This window comes from Capsicum annuum, unplaced genomic scaffold (assembly GCF_002878395.1).
Source record: "Capsicum annuum cultivar UCD-10X-F1 unplaced genomic scaffold, UCD10Xv1.1 ctg5365, whole genome shotgun sequence".
In the NCBI taxonomy this organism is placed as follows: Eukaryota; Viridiplantae; Streptophyta; class Magnoliopsida; order Solanales; family Solanaceae; genus Capsicum; species Capsicum annuum.
This window is the reverse complement of record NW_025861769.1, coordinates 1-21,749: the sequence shown is the minus strand read 5'-3', so window position 1 is coordinate 21,749 and position 21,749 is coordinate 1. Positions and strand designations below refer to the sequence as shown.

At 35.8% G+C, this 21,749-nt stretch overlaps 2 long non-coding RNA genes and 1 pseudogene across 3 annotated transcripts; all 3 read right to left on the bottom strand.

Annotated features, from left to right (window-relative positions):
- The window catches only part of LOC107846557, a 39,403-nt pseudogene extending 23,427 nt beyond the window's left edge, over positions 1-15,976 (bottom strand).
- LOC124893088 lies at positions 7,364-11,010 on the bottom strand. 2 transcript variants are annotated; one of them, XR_007050547.1, is made up of 2 exons: positions 10,211-11,010; positions 7,364-7,822 (listed from the first exon to the last, which is right to left on the bottom strand). It is a non-coding gene; the product is annotated as an uncharacterized LOC124893088 (long non-coding RNA). The 2 variants fall into 2 exon arrangements; XR_007050546.1 differs by having other exon boundaries at positions 7,364-7,800.
- Positions 15,977-16,730: 754 nt separating the features above from the next.
- Positions 16,731-17,563, bottom strand: LOC124893089. The gene is made up of 2 exons (XR_007050548.1): positions 16,976-17,563; positions 16,731-16,852 (listed from the first exon to the last, which is right to left on the bottom strand). It is a non-coding gene; the product is annotated as an uncharacterized LOC124893089 (long non-coding RNA).
- Between the last annotated feature and the right edge of the window lie 4,186 nt (positions 17,564-21,749).

The following is a 21,749-nucleotide window of genomic DNA, read 5'->3' as shown; positions in this document are numbered from 1 at the left end:
GCGTAATCATTCATTAAATGATAAAATTAACCCAAATAAATATTTTAGAGCTCATTTATCCGTATGAAATAAATATTTTAATTTTATTAAACATTAAAGAAACTTATGATTAAATTTAGTCGTAGAGGTCAAAAATTAGGTGTCAACAATTATCCCTCCCTTTGGTTAGGGTAGATGCAAGTAACCCGGGGCAAAGGGAGGTTGATGTTCCTAATTTTTTTCCGACCACATATTCGAATCTGAAAGAGGTTGGCTTTCGCACGAGTTTCATAGAGTTATGGTCAGACCTCAGTATCAGGTTTCCTACATATCTTAGGTTACATGAGAATTCAGGCCACTTATAGTTCCTAAAGCATGATTTTTAAAAAATTCACAAGCTATCTCGGTTTTAGAGTTTTTGGTGAAATCAAAATATAGGTGAATAAAGAGATATGAGGGGAGGTTGGAATATAGTCGAGTTTTCATAATAGGGCCCAGCCTATATATCCCCGAGACTCAGGGAATCAGATTGCTTGTAGTTTGACTCAATCGATAGAAAAATAGTCTTTAATTTAAGATGATCTTTGTATCAAGATGAGTGACAAGTTGTTCGAGTCATGAAAAAGAGGCTTGTAAACTCTTAACCATGAATGTGGGATCTTTCACATCCATAGGCAAGAACTTACTTTGACATAATTTCCAAAACTCTAGGTGTACTATCACTCAAATTTGGAAGAAAGAGAAGGTTACCTCGGTATGAGTTTAGAAATATCCTGAACATGAAGCTGAAACTAGAATATCCCAAAATACCCACATGCCTTCTAATAGGGATGTGGTTAGATGGTGGTGGTGATCATCCTTTAGCTCGCATCGAGGGAGTTTGTCATCCCTCTCTAGACTACGTCTCGTTTTGCTGCTAAGAAAGAGTTCCACGTTGTGTTGTGTCCTATCTGGAGTCGTTCGCACTTGTGGTTTTGATTTGATATTTTTATCCTCTCAAATGTTCTCGATAATATTTCAAACAAAAAGTGTAGTGCTAAACATAATTCACGAAAGAGGTATATAGTCTTTTACCATATCTCCACGTGGGTTATTGCCTGAAGTTATCCCCTCATGTACCTATTTTGAAGGAAATAACTTGCAATAACAGACACAATAAATCTCTTGGTTTTTGTGTAACTATCTCGTTTGTCCATTGAATATGTCTTCACAGTGGGGTGGCCCATTCGGACATCGACAATACTTTATGAAAAACGGCCCCCGCAATTGTGTAATCTTATGCTGATGCGAAAACCTTTTGGTAAACTATAATGCTGGTTGTATGTGGAATGATAACCTCTCCAATTTCAGACAATGATTCTTTGCATATAACATCGGGTAAGTCTTGTACATCTTTTGTATTGATACAACTTATAGATTCTCCTTGAATTATTAATCCTTGGATAGTATTGTTCATCATTTGATGTTGGATACGAGGTGACTTATGGATATGCCTTGAATTGCTAGCTTCTAGGTGATCCTGTACATTATCCAATCTTGGATAAGAGATGGCTTACAGATATCCCTCCAATCGTTAGCTCTGAGGTATTCTTGCACATCATTCGACCTTGGATACAATATGACTTATAGATATCTATCAAATTGCTAGTCCTTGGGTAATTCTGCACATAATCAATCCTGGATATGACACAGCTTATAGAGAACCCTTGGATGTATCATTTCGATAAACTCCCATATTCTCCGGTAAAGTTGTGATTTATGGATGACCTTTAAACTATCGATCTTAGGGTAACTTGCACACTATCTATTTAGGATGTCATTGCATCTTACGGATGACATATGGACTATCAACTTATAGGAAATCTTGCACACTATCCTATTTTAAATAATATGACTTATAGATAACCCTAGGATTGTTAATTTCTAGGAAGTCTCATATGTCGTTCGCTTTCAGATAGAGACTTAAAAACATCCTTTTAATCATGTGTTTTTATGCATTCAGATGTCGATTCATAAAATAATGAGATACCCTCGATGCCAACGTATGTTATCTTGCATGTTAATAGATATTATATACTGATGATATCCTCCACGCTAGCATTTGTCTCGCGTGTCAATAAATATTAGATGCTGATGATATCCTCGATGCCAATATTTGTCTCTCGCATGCCAAAAGATATTGATTTCTGATGATATCTTTGACACCATTATTTGTGTCTCGCATGTCAATAGATATTGATTGCTGATGATATCCTTGAAACCAGCATTTGTGTCTTGCATGTCCACATACATTAGATAGCCCTCTTGGCGATGGTATGAAATGGCCCTCTTGACAATGATATGAAATGACCCTCTTGGCAATGACATGAAATGGCCCTCTCGGCAAATGAGATGATATAAAATGGTTCTTTCAGTAATTTGAAAATAGTTTCACCTGAATTCATTTGTCTGCATTTTGCTTCCTACATGTACCTGTACTCAAGGTAGACAGTTAGTAAACACAATGTCGCTCTCACTGGTGACCACAGTCAAGCTTTATGACAGTTTAATGACAAATACTGAGCATCCTGTTATGAATGACTTATTCCGCTATTAATCATTTTTTGTTGAAGATATAATTAAATAGCAAATCCATCGGATGGAAGTAAATGGGGTAAAGTCCTAGTTTGAGGATTACTCAAATACCGTTTGCTTCACTCCAAGACGAATATTGAGGATGACTTTCTACTCTTTTTCCTCCTATTGAGTGATCCTTTTGATTGTTGTATTTATTGTGTCGACTTCCTTGAATGTACTTTCCCTCAAGGTAAATATTTAGTAGACATAAAGTCGCTTTAGCTAGCAACTATTTTTAGGAAAATTCTAAATACAATATTTATAAAGAAGATAAAGCGCCTTTGTTTGTCCTTCATAGTCTCAAGAAATAAGATAGACAATTCAAAAGTTCCTTGATAAATAGGTATTAAATCCATTTTTTGGGCTACCCAAAAATACCATTCTTGAGCATTATATGCTATGGTGTGGCTCGCAACTCGCTTGGGGATATTTTGAAAAAGATTTCGATTTTGTGCTCGTATCCCTGCATCCACAGAAAAATGATTAGTTTTGAATGAAACAACTCCGTGTTGACCTCCTTCGATCCCTGATTTCCCTTCGCCACCTTTTGGGTAATCCGTCATGTTGGAACTTCCACCCTGACACCTCATTTCAATAGACGCCTAGGCGATCACTAAGCAAAAGATTTGCTTAGATTTTTGAAAGTAGTCTTAATTTTTAGAAACTAGTTTCAAAAAATTCTATAAAAGTATTAGAAAATCTCTGTCAATCATGTCATGTACTAGCTCAACGAACATCTTCCTCTTTGTTTTGACTATATCCGATGGAAGAATTCCAAAACTCATCATCATTGTTGGAGGGTTCTTCAAACAGTTCTGTCATAGCCGGAGATTGAGTCTACCTAGACTTTGTCGCAGCCGAAGACTTCAAAAGTTTGACTTTGACCTCTAGCGTTGGGGAATTTGAAATATATTTCAGTGTTTGGTGAAAATTTTGAGGCCTTCCTCAAAATTTTCCGCCCTAGTTTAAAGTTGTTTGATATGATATCAACTCGAGAGGATCCAAAATCTTTGTTGGTCTTCATTCTCTTTGTTGGATGATGATCTTCCTCTTGTGAATTTTTGAGATTTCAGCTCAAAAATTCTGCCCCAGTTTTCATTTCTTGGGATTACATGATCGAGCCATTGGGGTACCTACGTATCCTGTTGAAGAAGGAATCAGGTCAAACATAGTTCAGGACTACGCTAAGGATATATAAAAAATCTAATGGGTTGACCAAAGGCAACATAGGCCACCTACGTAATTCTTTTTTGGTAATTCAGGTCATCACGTAGTTCATACATGATAAGAAAGGATAAATTTTCCTAAGGGGTTGACCAAAGTTGACATAGGCCACCTACGTATCTCATTCTTGAGAATTCAGGTCAAATGTAGTTCGTACATAAAAGAAAAGGATAATTTTCCTAAGGGGTTGACCGAAGACGACATAGGCCGCCTACGTATCCCTTTCTAGGGAATTCAGGTCAAACATAGTTCGTACAAGAAAGGAAAGGATAAATTTTCCTAAGGAGTTGACCGAAGCCAACATAGGCCACCTACGTATCCCTTTCTTGGGAATTCAGGTCAAACATAGTTCGTACATGAAAGGGAAAAGGAATTCTAGACAATTATACATCATAAATCAAATACTACCATAAAAGCGATTAGATATAAATCAAGGAAACAAAACTAAAACATCCTTCAAATATAGTATCTCTTTACCGCATCGGAATTGATTAGTTTAGTCCACTCTTAACTATCCATCTCAGGTACGATTAGGGCTCCTCCAGGCTGGGTGTCTCTCGATTTTTAGATTTCTCTATATCTTCCTCTAATTGTTCCTCATCACCTTCTTCTATTCATCATCATTCCCTTCGCTTTGTTCGTCTAACCCTTTTCATAACATAACATTGGCAAGTTTTTAAATTATTGCTTCCAAAATACACCATGCTAGATGATAACAAGATAATAAAATATAATGATATAATCATATATAAAATAACTTCTTAAATAAAGGGAGGCCTTTTGAAAAATAAATAAAATCTATGGCTCATGACCAGCGCAAATACAGGACCATGCCTTTTTGAAAGATGTAAAACACGAAATGAAAGTTTGATACATAAAAAGGTGGATCACGGGCCCTTCTCTGGATCATTATTAATTTTTAAAACTACTAGTAATTGCCCTTTCATCTACCCCGAAAGGCGATGGATTATGAGCGGAGTGGAAGTCCAATTTTGCAAAGCCTCACCTGGTGCAACCTTCCTCACCCCATTAGACTTTGGGAAATCCTCTGGTATATCATTACATCCCTTGAACAAATTTCTTATCCCATCCCCAAGACCATTATCTTCCTTTCCTGGCTGGTACCATATCCCACGCTTAAATGCTTTTCCTGGGACCATAATGGGCTCAATAATTCTTTCCAAATTCTTACTTAAGACACTCAAAGCAGCCACGACTTTCTTTATCTTTTTCACTCCTTCTGTCTTTTTAGAATTTTGTGAATCCTCCTTAGTAATAGTCTTGCCAGATACCCATTCACCTGTTATTTCAGTCATGCCAACCGTGGCTCCCTCGTGACTAGGCAATGGATTACTGTGACATTTGGTGTCGGCGCCTAAAGAGTGATGATCTTTTGGTCAATCAAGTCTTGGATATTGTATTTCAGATTGATGCAATCTTCAATATTATGCCTAGGCGCTCCTGAATGATAAGCACAAACTTGATCAGCCTAAAAGAATCGGGAATTGAGATTGATAGGTTGTGGTGGAATAGGCTATAAATAACCAGCTTTCATCAATCTTTCGAAGAGACGGGTATGGCTTTTAGCTAATTAAGTGAATTTTCTAGGAGGCTTCTTTCTGAGGTTTATACTTAAGGGGTTACAATGATTTTGATTAGCAGAAGAGGTACTTGATGATAATTTGGAGGAGCTTGGATGTTTATTTGGTTTTTTTGAAGAGTAGCTTGAACGTGAGATGATAATTTGGCTGCGGAACTTGATACTGGGGTAAAATATTTGAAAGTGGAGCTTAGTATTGGGATTGGGCGTAAAATACAAGCTGAAAACTTGATGATGGAGGTAAGGAAAGAATATTCCTTGGCTTGAATTTCTTCTTTAATTTATCCATAGAATTAGTAAAGACCACAGTCACATCCTCTCTTTTCTTCTTTAAGAATGCAGAAGATTCAGATGATGTTGGGATTTTGATAATCTTTCCCATTTGAATGCCTTTCTCTAGCGATTCCTCAATTTTTACCAAATCTGTAAAAATTTCCCTAACACCGAATACCATTCTAGTGTAAAATTCTCCCTCCTAAGCGCGAGATAAAATCGATACCGTTTCCTCCTCAAACATGGGAGGTTGTACTTTGGCAGCTTCTTTTCTCCAATGAAAGGCATAGTCTCAAAAATACTTATCATTCTTCTGCTTGATCCGGTCTAGTGAGTATCGATCAAGATATATCTTAACGTTAAATGCAAATCTATCGAGAAAGATTTTAGCCAACGCCTTCCAGCTAAACCATCTTTTCATTTCTTGAGACGTGAACCAATCTAAGGCTTCACCGTTTAAGCTTCGACTGAATAATCGTATTAATAACACCTCATTTCCTCATACCCTAACTATTTGATCATAATACCTTCTCAGATGGTCCATTGGATTTCCAATACCGTCGAATACTTCAAATTTAGGGACCTTGTATCCTTTTGGTAGATCTACTTCGAGGTGCACACAGAGATCGTCGTACCCCAAAGCATCATTATCACCTGCTCCGTCAGATTCCTTGATCCTCGTGATCTCTTCATTCATGGCTAGAAACTTTTTTCATACTCGGTCCTCCACTTTTTTTCCTTCTCCTTGTAATGGTCTATCTCGAGATTGGGAAAGTGATTATAGATGTCAGAGGATATGATGACATAAGAAGGATTTAGAACGGTAGCTTGATTTTGAGGATGAAAGAAGGTTGGGTAGTAGAGGGAGGAAGTTTTGGAAATTGATAGCGCTTTATGGAATTTGAGAAGAGTTTGGTGGAATCTGAGAGAGATTTTGTGGACTTGGAACTAAGTTTTGTGAATTTTGAGATGGATTTTGTTGATTTGAGAGTGGATTTTGTAGAGTTGGAGATGGATTTTGTAGGGCTAGGGATAGATTTTGTGGATTTTAAGTATCTGAGTTAATTTCTCGATTGGTATTTTGGACAAGCTGAGGAGCAGAGACGAATGATATGTTATTTGGATGGTCCCCGAGAATAGGCGTACTAAGGGGAGGGATCTCAAGTGGAGTCCCATGTCCTCCTGGAGCAGGAGTGTTGACAGTGAAGGCCAAGTTAGCTAAATCTCGAGTATGATTCATCTCCTCCTGAAGCATTTCCAATTCTCGCGAGTTCATCAATCATCTCACTTTGTTCCACTATTACATTGTCCCTGATGGTCAACGCATTTTCTTCGTCGCTTCCTATCATTTTTTAATGATGGTCAGAGGATGAGATTTTATGAAAACTTTTGACCGGGTGAAGTAAGGATGTTCTGCCGGTTTGTTTCAACATGGAGTAGTTTTTGATTATCTATAAAGTAAAATAACTCAAAGGCAAATGTATTAATTTCTATATGTTATAAGTAATGCAAGATACTTGACAAGAAGTAACCACGTAGAGTTATTTATGTCATAGCCAAATTGATCCATAGGACCATAGTGGATAAATGTGCCTTTGATTCAAACAAACGCACATAAATACATAAGACAGTTATATCATATAAAAACATTATAATAACGTGTATCCTAACTGGGGTGACCCTTTTGAGCCAAGGGTTTAGGCCTAATGAATTTTGAAGAAAATATATGCCCTTTTAAAGCCAGTCCATTATCCCTCAAAAAACTTCATAGGTATACATAAATGACATATATGCCTACAAAAGTTACAAAAAAGGGATACAATCTTTAGGGATAGGGGAAAAAATAACATGAGAAAAAGAATAATATCCCACACAAGGGATAGTAAATATTAGTTCTTGAATGCTTTTCTATCAGCTTTCGTCCTCTGAACTTTGTCCATTTCTTGTCATTGGCGATATCCGTTGATGATCAAGCAATTTTTGTATATCTGTGCTCTAAATACAACCATCCAAATGGATCCATTTCTTTCTTGGCTTGCTTCAATTCCTTATTCGATTGGTGTGTGATTGAGGCATCTTTACATGAAGTAAGCAAAGAAAGCCTTCTCCTGACCCCCAAAGGATAATGGACTGTATTAAATAAACATATATTTCTTCAACACTTAATGATTCATCTGTAATTGACTCGGGATCAATAGATGCAGGGTAAGTTTGCTAATGGGCCCAATACCCCCTCGAATATTGGGTCATCCTAGGCTCATACCTAAACTAGGGTTTTAATTTTTCTCTATCCCAGATGTCTAGAGTGGGTTTGAACCAGGTTCTAAAGGGGACGACTTGGGTTTGAAAATATAAACAACCATCAAATGACTCACGTGCTAATAAACCGTCGTATTTCCAACACTTTATTTAGAGTTGAACAACAGGGGCCGGGACATCAACAAAACCCCAAAACAATTTAATAAATTAATGCAAGATTATGCTATGATATGCAATAATTAAATTCCACAAAATTGAAACATATAAACATGTATGTAATTTAAACATTAAGTCAAAAAGATAAAATCAAACATTTGGTTATAACCTAATTAAAATTCCCCGCAGAGTCACCATTTTTGTTTGCGAAAATTTTGACTTTTGAAGAGTCGCCACTTAATTTTGAAAAGAAATTAAAAAACCTTTATAAGATACTTTAAACGATCCAAAAAAGATAAATCATTAAAAATTTGAAGATTCTGAGTAAGCGATTTCTATTAACGTTTTACGAAGGCTTAAGGCACCTAAAACGTCCGCTAACTTGCGGTTATCTGGACTATTTGAAAACATCTTTTGAATAACTTCTAAAAGATTGATTTGTTGAAAAGTGATTAATATTTTTGGAAAGGACTTGTGTAAAATATCTTTGGACGACTTAGCAGGGATTTTAACTAAGTCTAAACAAGCTAATAAGCAAATAAACACATAAAAGGGGAAAGGAAGGATGAAGTAAAAGACTTAGGCCATTGGACTCAAATCAACGAAACCTGTCCTAATCTAACTGGACTTTCGATCCATTTTTCACCTGTCCTAATCTATGTTTTTGATCCTTTTTTACACAAAATCCGCTTCACCTGTATTAAATTTACAACTTTGGATTCGAGACCCAAAATGAATAAATAAATAATTGATTGAATGAAAATAAGTAAATGAAGGAAACACTGAAAGTAAAAATAATGAGACTTTCAAGTCTCCTTTGCCGCTTCAAAGATAGGCCTTTAACCCCTTCTTCTTCTTTAATCTCCCCGTATCCATGCACTAGACCCAATTGCCATATTTCATAGCTTATATAAAGTGTTTTCAACACACTACACAAAAAAAACTGCAGAGAGAATCTAAGCGAAAGAAAATCAACAATTGCAAATGCCTACACAGTTTAGCAAGATTTTGAAGAAAACTAAAATGCATCATTTGAATAATATCTTTACAATGAAGGAGTCAAGAAAAGCCAAAATTCTGAACTCTAGTATCCGAAAAACATCGCATACTTAATAGGCAAAATAAATTATAACATTTTTCATTTTTAGATAAAATCGAATCGTGACGGCGAGGAGGGTAAAACTAACCAGAACAAGAGAAAGAAAACAACTTAGTGAGAGGGATGCAAAAAGAAGGAACATGAACAAGATACAAGGATTAAACATTTTTGCCAAATCATGGCTTCTAAAAAAAATCGATAAAGTAAGATCCTAATCAATTCATCAACAGTATGCATACAATTGCACAGTCTGGCAGTAATTGTATTTAAAACATACAAGACTGGAAACAAAGACAAGTTAAAACCTTTGTAAACTCAAGAATGTACATATGCACAACTTTCTTGGCATAACGACGGCAATGACTATAACAAAGTACTCAATTGCGGATAAAATGGAAATGACAAAAGAAAAAATAAAATCACATTTTTGAAGAAAACCAATAAAACAAAGGTCGTGGGAAAACAAAATTAACAATTTGCCTCCAAGTTTGATTTTTCAAAATCATGACTCTAAATATAACCCCACTACAAATTGCTCGACAAACAAACGCATATTAACAAGTTAGCACCCTTTTTTTCTTTTTTTTCTTTTTGAATAAGGGAGTCAACACTCCTAACATCTATATCAGCGTAGCAATTAGCAGTTGAAGATTCACACACAACGAATATGGAATTTCAAGAATAGACAAAAACAAAACAAAGAAAGGATCTTTTTAGAGAAACACTACCAACACAAAGCAATATTAAGAGTACATACATATTCATAACTATATGTAAATTATATAAAAAAAAATAGCTAAGGATTTTCAACAGAGAATCAAAATAGTGAACTTTTACGAAAAGAGCAAAAACTAAAACATAAGACTAACAATGAATCAACATGTTAAAAGCACCATCTTCATCACCTAATCCTTCGTCGCTCCCAGCAAGCAACATCATCGAAACAACTACAGAATAGAGAAACGAAGCAGAGATACTCAAAACTAAATGGAATAGAATGTTACCTGTTTCAGAGTAACAAAACGGGATTTGAGTTGTCGTCGAAATCTCCCCTCCACCACCAAAAGACTTCTATGACTCCGAGAACACCTCGACTTTCTCATGATGAGAATTTTTTTACTAAAAAAATGATGTTTTGCTGGAAAGTTTTTCACCTCCTAGACTTGGTATTTTTCAGCTCAGTCCTCCCTTTTATAGAAGAAATATTTTAGGTTCAAATTTATGCTGCAACCGATGTGGGAAAATGGGATTGAAGGGTAATTTCGAAAATTTAAGGGAATCACCTTATGAGCTGGACACCATCTATCTCAAAATTGTTTTGTATGAATTTCAAATTTTGAAATTTAAACGAGGGTAGGGTGTCAATATCGGGTTAAAAATGTCGGGTTGCTGATGGGTCTATCGGGTTGGTGCTAGTTTCGGGTCAAAACTGTCGGGTTAGTTAAGGGTCAAATCTCGGGTTATCACTGATCACTGTTTGTGCATCGTATTTTGTTGCTGATGTTATGCTGTTTTTGTGTCATTGAATTGCTGCAAGATTGTTAAAGAAGAAATACAAAGGGTCGGGTCAAGATTGTATTGGGCCGAGCTGATATTGTTTGAGGTAGGCTGCTAATATGTTATTGGGTCAAGGGTAAAAGGGAAGGAAACTGGGCTGGTTTGGGCTGGTAGCTGTTGTTTGAATTGGGTTGGGGTTATCTTGGGCAGTTGGCCCAATTTTTAAAGGGAAGTGGGTTAATTTGGTTATTTTAGGGTAATTTAGAATATAATCCCAATTAGATTTGGGTTTATTCGAAAAATAATTTCAATTCTAATTTAGCCCATTCTATTTAAATGTTAACCAAATTGAAAGTTAATTGGCCAATTGCATTGCAATTATAGCCAATTTGATTTCAATCATGGTCAAATCTAATAGATTGGCTAAATTAAATTAAAATTCGATACAAATTAATACTTTCTTTAATTCCGAGCTTCTCGGTTTAATAAAATTAAATAAATATTTATCCAAATAAATTATTTTTCAGAGTAAATTATATTTAAATCAAGACTTTATCTGTTCGAATTAATTTCAAGCTTGATCAGTAAAAATTCAATTTTGATAAAAAAAATATTCATTTAAGTAGCAATATTTACACAATTTTGCATATGTAAATAGGAAAATGCATAATCGTCAATTAAATGACAAAATTAACTCAAATAAATATTTTAGAGCATATTTATCCGGATTAAATAAATTTTATATTTTATTAAATATTGAAGAAAGTCATGATTAAATTTAGTTGTGGAGGGTAAAAATTAGGTGTCAACAAACAGTGGTATTTCTCAACCCACTTATGTAAATGGCTTTGAATTGTGGAATTGTCACTTGGTTTGACTTACACACCTATATTATTGCATTGCATAAATGATTAAACAATGGACATGAATTTTGAAGGTCCTGTTGGCTATGTGTTAATTTGATAAACTAAAGGAGCTCAAGTCATTCCTCTAACTTGATTTAATGAACAAAGGGGTTGAGGCATTCCCCCAAGTTAATGGAATTGTAATGGCATAATTATAAGTTTGCAAGATAAATGGTGTGACAATACCTGTGGTGTGCTTTAATGTATAATTCATTGGTTAATGAATGGGTTATATGCAAGTTGTTTTCATTGGGCTTAATGGGGGTTATGTAACTAAGTGAAGGTGTGGGTCTTGAATGACTTGTACTGGAAACTCATGTTTGCCGACGTGTGGGTTGGACTTGATGACAGTGTGCACAGTTCACACTATTGATATATATAATTGTATCTTGGATTAACGTGGGATAAGGGTATTTCCTGGTGTTCCTTGATACTTTCGGTTCGTGCGGCTAACACGCACCAGAGACCTTTCAGCTGGGGGATCTGAACCCATATAGCCAGTGGGTGCCTGTTTATGACGATTGAGATATATAGTCTAGGATAAAGATTTACTATCATGCTAAACCTTGTTCCCTACCCCAGCATCTATTATATATATGTATGTATGTATGTGAACATGTATAGTAAGTTTGGAATTGAATTTTTGATTGTCATTATTTTACCTTTACCCTGAGTTACATGCTAGTGCTCACCCCACTAACCATCTCTGTACGTTGTATCCCCGCGATGCTGGGTCCGAAAGCACTTCTACATTTCCTGCTCAGTGATAGGTGATCTCAGAGTAGGTCATTGCGGTGAAGTGGTGAGCTTCCGTTCTCCGGAAGACTTGATCATTCCATCGATTTTTCTTTCATAAATTAGAATTGAAGACTTCACCTTTACATTGTCATTGTCAAGACCAGGGGCATGTCCCGACGTAGGTTGTTTTCTTGTATAGAGGCTTTGTGATATTTCTGTGGATGAGGTATGGATGTTGCCACTCTTAAATGTCTTTGAATGTATTACTTTCTATCTTGTTATATGTTCGAACTTCAGCTGCTGTTAGATGTGTTATATTCCGTTTAGCTAGGCAAAGGAGTGGTCTCCGGTTCTCGGTGGACTTGAAATATCCGTCACGATCAGGCCCTGATTCGGGTTGTGACAGCCCCACCTTCATCATATATCTGTTGAATACATGAAATATCTCTGCTCAGAGTGTAGAGAAGAAAGAGTTTAATCATGCAGGAAAGACACTATGATTCATATGTGAAGGCATTTCATTCATATAATTGAGGACTTTAGGAGTGATAGGGGCTTAAAGATGTAACTATTAACTAAACTGGTAAGTACATCCAATGACGGTAATATCAGTTGGCCTAGTTTGTGCACAAATAAAACCCGATGAAAGTCAGACTGTTACCATATTCCAACAATCTCCGTCTAGGTAACCTTAACTTATGGTTATTTCTAACTGCTTATAACCATTTTGATCCTTACTATATGCTAAAGCAAAAATCTAGCCAACTTAAGCCGCAGGGTCCTAGCTTATTAACAAAGTTCCTTGGTAAGAACAGAGTAGGTCTATTAACTCTGTTGAGTGCCACATCAGTGGGCATTAGGGTCCTTGGTCTTCTTATACGGTCTCCGGCAATCCTTCACTCATGAGATAGATTTTGGGATTGAGTCAGGCTCGAAGCCCATTTCCTTATCATACTCCAAGCGAAATGTCAAATTGGTTGAATTTGACAAATCTATATGGCGGCTGTATTGGCAATATATTTTAGTACAGAACTCATCTAAAGAAGACATATTGTTCACAAATGATAAATGACAGTTCTCTGAGAACTTGTACATACTGAGCCAGGTCAAGCATGATCCTTTTTTTTTATAATCAGAAATTCATGTGAGTTAGCTAGCCCAAACCACAGTTGGCCCACAGGTTCAAGACTCGGGAGGTAATGGACTTGCCCCTATACCCTGCTCCTACTTGGTTTCTTTGTCGGCAGTAGGGTTCGACTCATGATGTGCACCCAATCTACAATTCTCATGTTGTGTCCTTACCTCTACACCAAATCTCTGAGGGCGTGAAGGATATGACCCATTATAACAGCAAACAATGAGAGGAGAAGTTTTGCTGAAACAAACTAAGAATATGATGAAAATGAGACTAGTAAAACAAGACTTGCATGGGATTATTATAACCACCAATCTTGACAGCACTGTAGTTGAAAAGGGACCAGCAAGTGGTTCCAGAAACACCAGCCTCGTTCCCAATACACCTCTGGACCAGCGTAAGAGAAGATTGCAACTCCAGGTTGGAGTTGATGAATAAGGCTAAATCAATCATCAAAGAAGTATTCCATATCGCTCTCGCCTGCACCTTTTGCACCATCTAAAAAAATATATTTAATCTCTCCATATCTGCTCAACAGGGTTTTGTGGCCGGGAAGGAGGGGGAGGAGGGGGGTGTTGCGGAGATTGGGAGTGATTGCCGTTAGAAATTTCATGAATCATTCAAACTGAGCATGAAAAAAAGCAGTTAATTTCATATATGGAAACCAACAACTCTACTTTAAAGCTTCTAAATACTGCGAAACTTTCCTAAAATGTGCATCTGGCACAAACAATTAAACTGTGATATATTGATATTTGTATGGCTTCAAAACCATTAGTACGAAACAAGACCAAATAGAGCAAAATGAATGGGATTCATATACCCAACCTTGACAGTCTTGGAACTGAAGTGTAGTAGTAGCAATTGTTGTTTGAAGTCATTAATAAGTATAACGACTCGCAAATCCCTATCATCATAGAACTCAAACTTAACAAATCATTCTAAATTGGTCCTTTTGATAACTTTTCACCATCAGAAAAAGAATCATTCTAGATTGGCACTGTTAAAACTCAACTATGAAACTAAAGAATCATTCTAGATTGGCACCGTAAAAACTCGACTCTGAAACTGCCACGGGAGTTACAATTTTAAACCATCATACACAACTTTATTACACACTAACATTTTTCACATTTCTTTGTTGATGCCAGTGCTTGGAATATTTGTCAATATAACTAAGACTCACATAAATATACAATATCCCAATCACAACATGAATAAACATTCAAGTCAGAACAAGCTATAATCCAAAAGCACATACTTCCCCTCTATTTCAATTTGATTGTTTTACTTTCCTTTTTAGTCTGTCGCAAAAGGAATGCCCTTCCCTTTTCCAGCAACTCTTTGATTCTAATTTTTCACGTGGAATGGTTAAGACCACAAGATTAAACGGTGTTTTGGTATATTCGACATATCTTTAGTTTAAGACCATATGATTCAAAAGTTTCTTTATTTTCTTAAACTCCATACCAAGTCAAAACCAGAAAAACAAATTAAAGCAAAAGGAGTACCTTATTAATTTCCTAATACTAGTTGTAACTATCATATCTTACCAACATTTGAAAAAAATTATTATATCTTACTAACTGTGTGAACTATGTGTACCACCTCATCTGGAATCTTAAGATTTTCATATGCCTCACTTAACCGGATGGTCTATCGGAAACAATCTCTCTACCTTCACAAGGTAGGGGTAAGCTGCCTACACACCACCCTCCCCAGACCCCACTTGTGAAATTACATTGACATGTTGTTGTCGTTTGCAACAACAACCATAACCAACAACGCCAAATTTGCAATAACAACCATAACAATAGAGCAATAAAATCCAACAAATCAACAATTCTCTCAAGTTCACAAAAAAATCATCCTCAAATCAATTCAAAACCAAACCAACAACAACAAACAAACCTAATGTAACTCACAAGTATAGTCTAGGAGGATGGTATGCACACAGACTTTACACCTACCTTGTGAGGTAGACAACCAGTTTCCAATAGACCAACAACAACAGCAGCATACTCAGTGTAATCCCACAAGTGAGTTTTAGGGAGGGTAGTATGTTAGCAGACCTTACCCCAATCTTTGTGGAGTAGAAAGACTATTTACAATAGACCGTAAGCTTAAAAGTAAAGTACTCAACCAAGATTGCAAAAACAATATGACAGTAAATAGAAGACAATGTGGTTTCATCCTCAACTAAAATAAATAAAAAGAAGGCATTTCAAGGCAATTCAAAACCATACTACATAAACCGAAGCATAGGAAAAAACAGATACTATTAAAATCGACGAAAAATATAGTACGAGGGAAATAATAACAATACTAATAACTAAACTAAACAATGCTCATTGCTCATTGCTCAGCTGCCTACCAATTCAAAATCAAACCACACAGCAAAAAGCTAAAAGATTTTACCTAGTAAATGACTCAGTCATTTGTCCCATATAATATTCAAGAGTCTCCCCATAACAATGCTCTACAAAACAAGACATATATTGCCACAAAATTCATTATAGCTAAATATATAATTTTCTAATAGTTTTTTTTCGTATCATCCGTAGCAAGATGTGGCATGGCTAAAAGTTAGCTGCAAACTGTAATGATCCGTGGCTAAGGACTTATACTCATTGGTATGGAAAGTTTTGTTGTAGCTGCGATGATTGCAAAAAGTTTCAGCTGCGAAAACTATACTTATAGCAAGTATGTGCCACGATAAATAAATTTTGTATCCATCTTCGGTGTTGTCTTGTAGCAAAATTTTTTAATTCATTTGCCACGCAAATTAAACTCTTATGACTATTTTTATAGTTTAGTCTCATGGCAGTAGTACTCATTTAGTTACGAATTAAAACAACTGTAACTATGAATTAAAGTTTTTGCCACAAATTTTCATGTAGTAGCTAAGAATCCATACCTATAGCCATGAAATATATAGTTCTATAGCTTAATAAATCTACATTTCTTATGAGAAGTGAAATTTTTTAGCCATATTCTTGATACGTGGCAATTATACAAGTATATGTCTAGCTATGAACTCAAAATTTCATGGGTAATATTGCATGTTTTCTGTCACAAAAACAAATTCTAGTAGAATATTTTCTTCATTTGCTATGAAATGAAAAGATTTAGCCACGGTAATAAATATAGTTAGCTGAGAATTCATTTTTGACATGAAATATAAAAAAAAAATTGTAGCAAAGCATCGTTAATTGTGCAATAAATGCAGTATATTAGAGAAAAGATTCAATAAGGTTCAACAATATCATTCAAAATCAGGAAACATCATTTTACTCAAATATATCAATATACTTTTACACGAGAAATTATTCACCTCTTCATCGATTTGATGTTGGTCACTCCTCCACAAGCTGTGATAACAGTTAAAAAAAGCAAATAAGAAAATGATACATTGAAGCATTTGTTTAAAAAGTTAAATAAAATTTGCTGATCTAAAAGTTTCAACACTAGGAGGAGCTTTTTTATCTTTTTACCTCATAAATGGTGCATTCAGAAATTGGAATCTCTTTTCCTCTTCAGTACCAGTTCAGGATTAGCCATTGCACAACCTTTGCAGCAAATATCCAGTACCACATATATAACGAACAAATGTAAAATCTTTCAGACAGGTGTAGCTAAATATGAAAGGACCAAATAGTGTATCGCATTTTAATCCACAAGAAGAGAATAACAATATCTTGTTTTCTTTGTAAAAATGGTTTCAGCTCAGCCTGCACAGATCTTGGCTAATTGATCAGGTAACGGTCCACTGAGACTTAGGCAGACCGAAAGCAATTACCTACTGTCTCTGTCTCTTCTAGGATTTTAATCCTGGTTTCCAATGGCCTTACCCATTTCATTGACTAGTGACCAGCAGGTTATACCTTGGGTGCGTGTTGAGAGTAGCAATATTAGGAAGTTGGGTTCATTGTATCATTAAATTACTACTGCTATTGGGAAACATAGATAACAGAGATGATTGGGTTCATACTATATGAAAGAAGTGTAAATAAAAAAATGGAGAATAAAATGGTGGAGGTGAAGGAGACACTAAAATGGAAATTGTACTCCCAAATTAGAAAGTTTACTCTTTCTCTCACTTTGGTGGAAGAAGAGAGCTTGAAAGTGTTTATAATCAAGAACACTTACTCCACATGGCAAGTGAGACAAAAAATAAAAGATGCCTCGCGCCGTCGTTGTCGTCCCTCGCTCGGCTTCGGACTCGGACTCGGACTCGGACTCGGCAAACGATCAATGAGATCTATCTTTTTGGACAAACTTTATTTGAATTCCGAAGAATGCCAAGGAAAAATGCAGTAATCTGCAATTTTGAACCTCCATTTATATATACATGTAGTAACAGTTGCACTGTTTCAAGTGAACTGATGCATTGTTTTCGAACTAGTGCTTCAGAAATGATACATTGTTCTGAACTGAGGCTATAGAAGGTTGCAAGGATTCGTAATGATGCTTCAGAAAGATGTAATCCTTCAATGAAGTGACACACTGATTCATGAAATGAGATGACTGTTCAGGAAAAGATGCAATCTTTGATGAACAAACATGAACTTACAGCAAAGGTGTAACCTTTGGAGTGAACCATTACCTCTTTTCAGAAGAGGCATGTTGTGGCTATATAAACCAGGTTTCTTCCACAGGTTTAGTACGAAATTTTAAGATTAAAAACTCTCTTCTTGTCTCAAAAATATTCTGTGTGATCACTCAAAATGTTCTGTGAGTTCGAAGATATTCCAACCGTTTGAGGTACCGCTACTGTTGGTCTGTTAGCTATTTTATCCTGGGATAAAAAATTCCACAACTTCGAGTACAGTGAGGGGGATTATTTCCTTAAGGAAAATCCGTGAATTCGGACGACTTGGCTATTTTCTGTTTTATCTTAATTTCTGCAAAATAAAATACATCTGTTGGAAAGGTCATTTTGATCTTGTGTTGAGGGTATTTGATATACTTCATTGTGTTCTTGTTTATACTTGAACTCAAGTTGAAGTTGGTGTTGTTATATGGAGATTTTGTGTACCCGAAGTACAAATGAAATAACAATCTTAAGGAAATAATCAATTTTACAGAATTTGTATAACTTATTTTTGGAGATTAAAGCTTTAAGCTTTCTACTCCGCTTGAATTTAACTAGTGATTAGAAAACTTAAAATCTTCATCACAAGTTAAAGTTCACTCGGTTGACAATTTCAAGTTATAAAAACTTCATCGTTAATTAGAAACAAGAAGAAAAGTTGAAAAGTTATTTAACTTTATAAGTAGTATTCTGAAAATACTAAATTTTTCTGTCTTGTGTTGACAGGAAATGTGACTAATGAAAGTCAAATGACGAATGCGACAACATCTGTGGGGGCAACTAATATTACCATATCAAGTCGCACAAATGCTCCGCCAACAATGACATCGGCGGAGAAGCCCAAAAAAATTTTAGGCATTGACTTCAAGCAGTGGCAGCAAAAGATGTTCTTTTACCTCACCACTTTATGTCTGCAACGGTTCACTAGCGAAGACGCTCCTGATGTGCCCGAGGGAACCTCGGACAAAGACCACTTCGTTATTGTAGAAGCTTGGAAACATTCGAACTTCCTTTGCAGGAATTATATCCTGAGTGGTCTCCAAGATGACCTCTACAATGTTTATAGTGGAACCAAGATATCAAAGGAACTGTAGGGGGCACTTGAACAAAAATATAAGACGGAGGATGCGAGAATTAAGAAATTCCTTGTTGCACAGTTCCTGGACTTCAAAATAATAGATAGCAAATCTGTTGTCTCTTAAGTACAGGAGTTGCAAATCATCATACATGATCTCTTAGCAGAAGGTTTAATTTTGAATGATGCTTTCCAAGTAGCAGCGATAGTTGAGAAGCTACCACCTTTGTGGAAAGACTTCAAAAACTACTTAAAGCATAAACGCAAGGACATGACTATTAAAGATCTTATTGTCTGATTTCGTATTAAAGGTGATAATAAAGCTGCCGAAAGAAGGTCAAAGGGGAATTCTACAATTAATGGAGCACATATTATAGAAGATGACCAAAACAATTCTAAAAAAGGGAAGAAAGCTGAACAAGAAAGCAATCAACCCCAAGAAAAAGTTCAAGGAAAAATGCTTCAACTGTGCAAGATTGGCCATAAGTCCACAGATTGTCCTGCCCAATCCAATAAAGAATATGGTGATCTGTGTGCTATGTTTTCAGAATGCAACTTGGTGGGGAATCCTCGCGAGTGGTGGATGGATTCTGGTGACACCCACCATGTTTGTGCCAACAAAGAGTTGTTTTGATCATTCGCTCCGGCTCGTGTAGAAGAAATGATCTACATGGCTAACTCCGCTACGGCTAAGGTAGAAGGAACAGGAAAAATTTGCTTAAAGATAACTTCCAAAAAGGTCTTAACACTTAATAATGTCTTGTATGTTCAGGAGTTACGTTGGAATTTAATTTCTATTTCACTTCTAGACAAGAATGGATTCAAATGTGTAACTGTTTCTGGAAAAATTGAAATTAGCAAGGGAGAAATGTATATAGGAAAAGGCTATCTAACCGAAGGCCTTTATAAGATGAATGTAATGACTGTTGAAATAAATAAAAGTTTGAATTCTTCTTATTTGCTTGATTCTTATGATTTATGGCATGAACGTTTAGGCCATGTTAGTTACAAAACATTACAAAAACTGATTAACTTAGAAGTTTTACCAAACTTTGAGTGCAATAAATCAAAGTGTCAAACGTGTGTGGAATCGAAGTATGTAAAGCATTCTTATAAGTCCGTTGAAAGGAATTACAATCCCTTAGACTTAATACACACTGACATTTGTGACATGAAGTCAACACCATCACGTGGTGGGAAAAAGTATTTCATAACATTTATTGATGATTGCACTAGATATTGTTATGTCTACTTGCTAAATAGTAAGGATGAAACAATAGATGCATTTAGGCAATATAAAACTGAAGTTGAAAATCAGTTAGACAAAAAGATCAAAATGATAAGAAGTGATAGGAGCGGAGAATACGAATCTCCCTTTGCGAAAATATGTGTAGAGAATAGAATAATCCATCAAAATACGACCCCATATTCACCTCAATCTAATGAAATTATGGAAAGAAAAAACCAAACTTTGAAGGAAATGATGAATGTCTTACTTATAAGTTCTGGTTTACGACAAAACTTATGGGGGGAGGCTATTCTTACGGCCAATCGTATACTCAACAGAGTTCCCAATAGTAAGACACAATCAATTCCTTATGAAAAATGGAAAGAAAGGAAACCCAACTTGAAATATTTCAAAGTGTGGAGGTATCTAGCGAAGGTTCAAGTTCTTATACCTAAAAGGGTTAAGATAGGACCTAAAACGGTGGACTGTGTGTTCATAGGATATGCTAAAAGTACTAAGGCATGTCGAATTTTGGTTCATAAATCCAAACATTCGGATATTAATGAAAATACGGAGTTGAATCAGACAATGCTGAATTCTTTAAAAAATTTTATTCGTATAAAACTAGACATAAACAGTGTAGTGGGGGTTCTAAACAACCTCGTGATGAACCAATTGAGAATGAACATAATGAAGAAAATCCAAGACATAGTACACGTTAAAGAACGTCTACATCATTTGGATCAAATTTTATAACATTTCTCTTAGAAAATAAGCCTCAAACATTTAAGGAAGCGATGGCATCTTCGGATTCATCCTTTTAGAAAGAGGCAGTCAATAGTGAGATAGATTCAATCTTAAGCAACCATACATGGGAATTGGTTGACTTCCTCCTGGAAATAAACTGTTAGGTTCTAAATGGATCTTCAAAAGGAAAATGAAGGCGGATGGTATTATTGACAAATACAAGGCAAGACTTGTAGTAAAAGGCTTCAAACAGAAGGAAGGTCTTGATTACTTTGATACATACTCACCAATAACAAGGATAACCTCGATTCGAATGTTAATTGCCTTAACGGCGGTATATGATCTTCAAATCCATCAAATGGATGTGAAGACCACATTCCTAAATAGAGATTTGGAGGAAGAAATATACATGGAACAACCTGAGGGTTTTATGGTTCTAGAAAAAGAAAATGAGGTGTGTAAACTTGTTAAGTCACTTTATGGACTAAAACAAGCACCTAAGCAATGACATGCAAAGTTTGACCAAACCATGTTGGCAAACGGATTCAAGATAAATGAATGTGACAAATGTGTATTTATTAAAGACACGCCAAATCACCAAGTCATTATTTGTTTATATGTGGA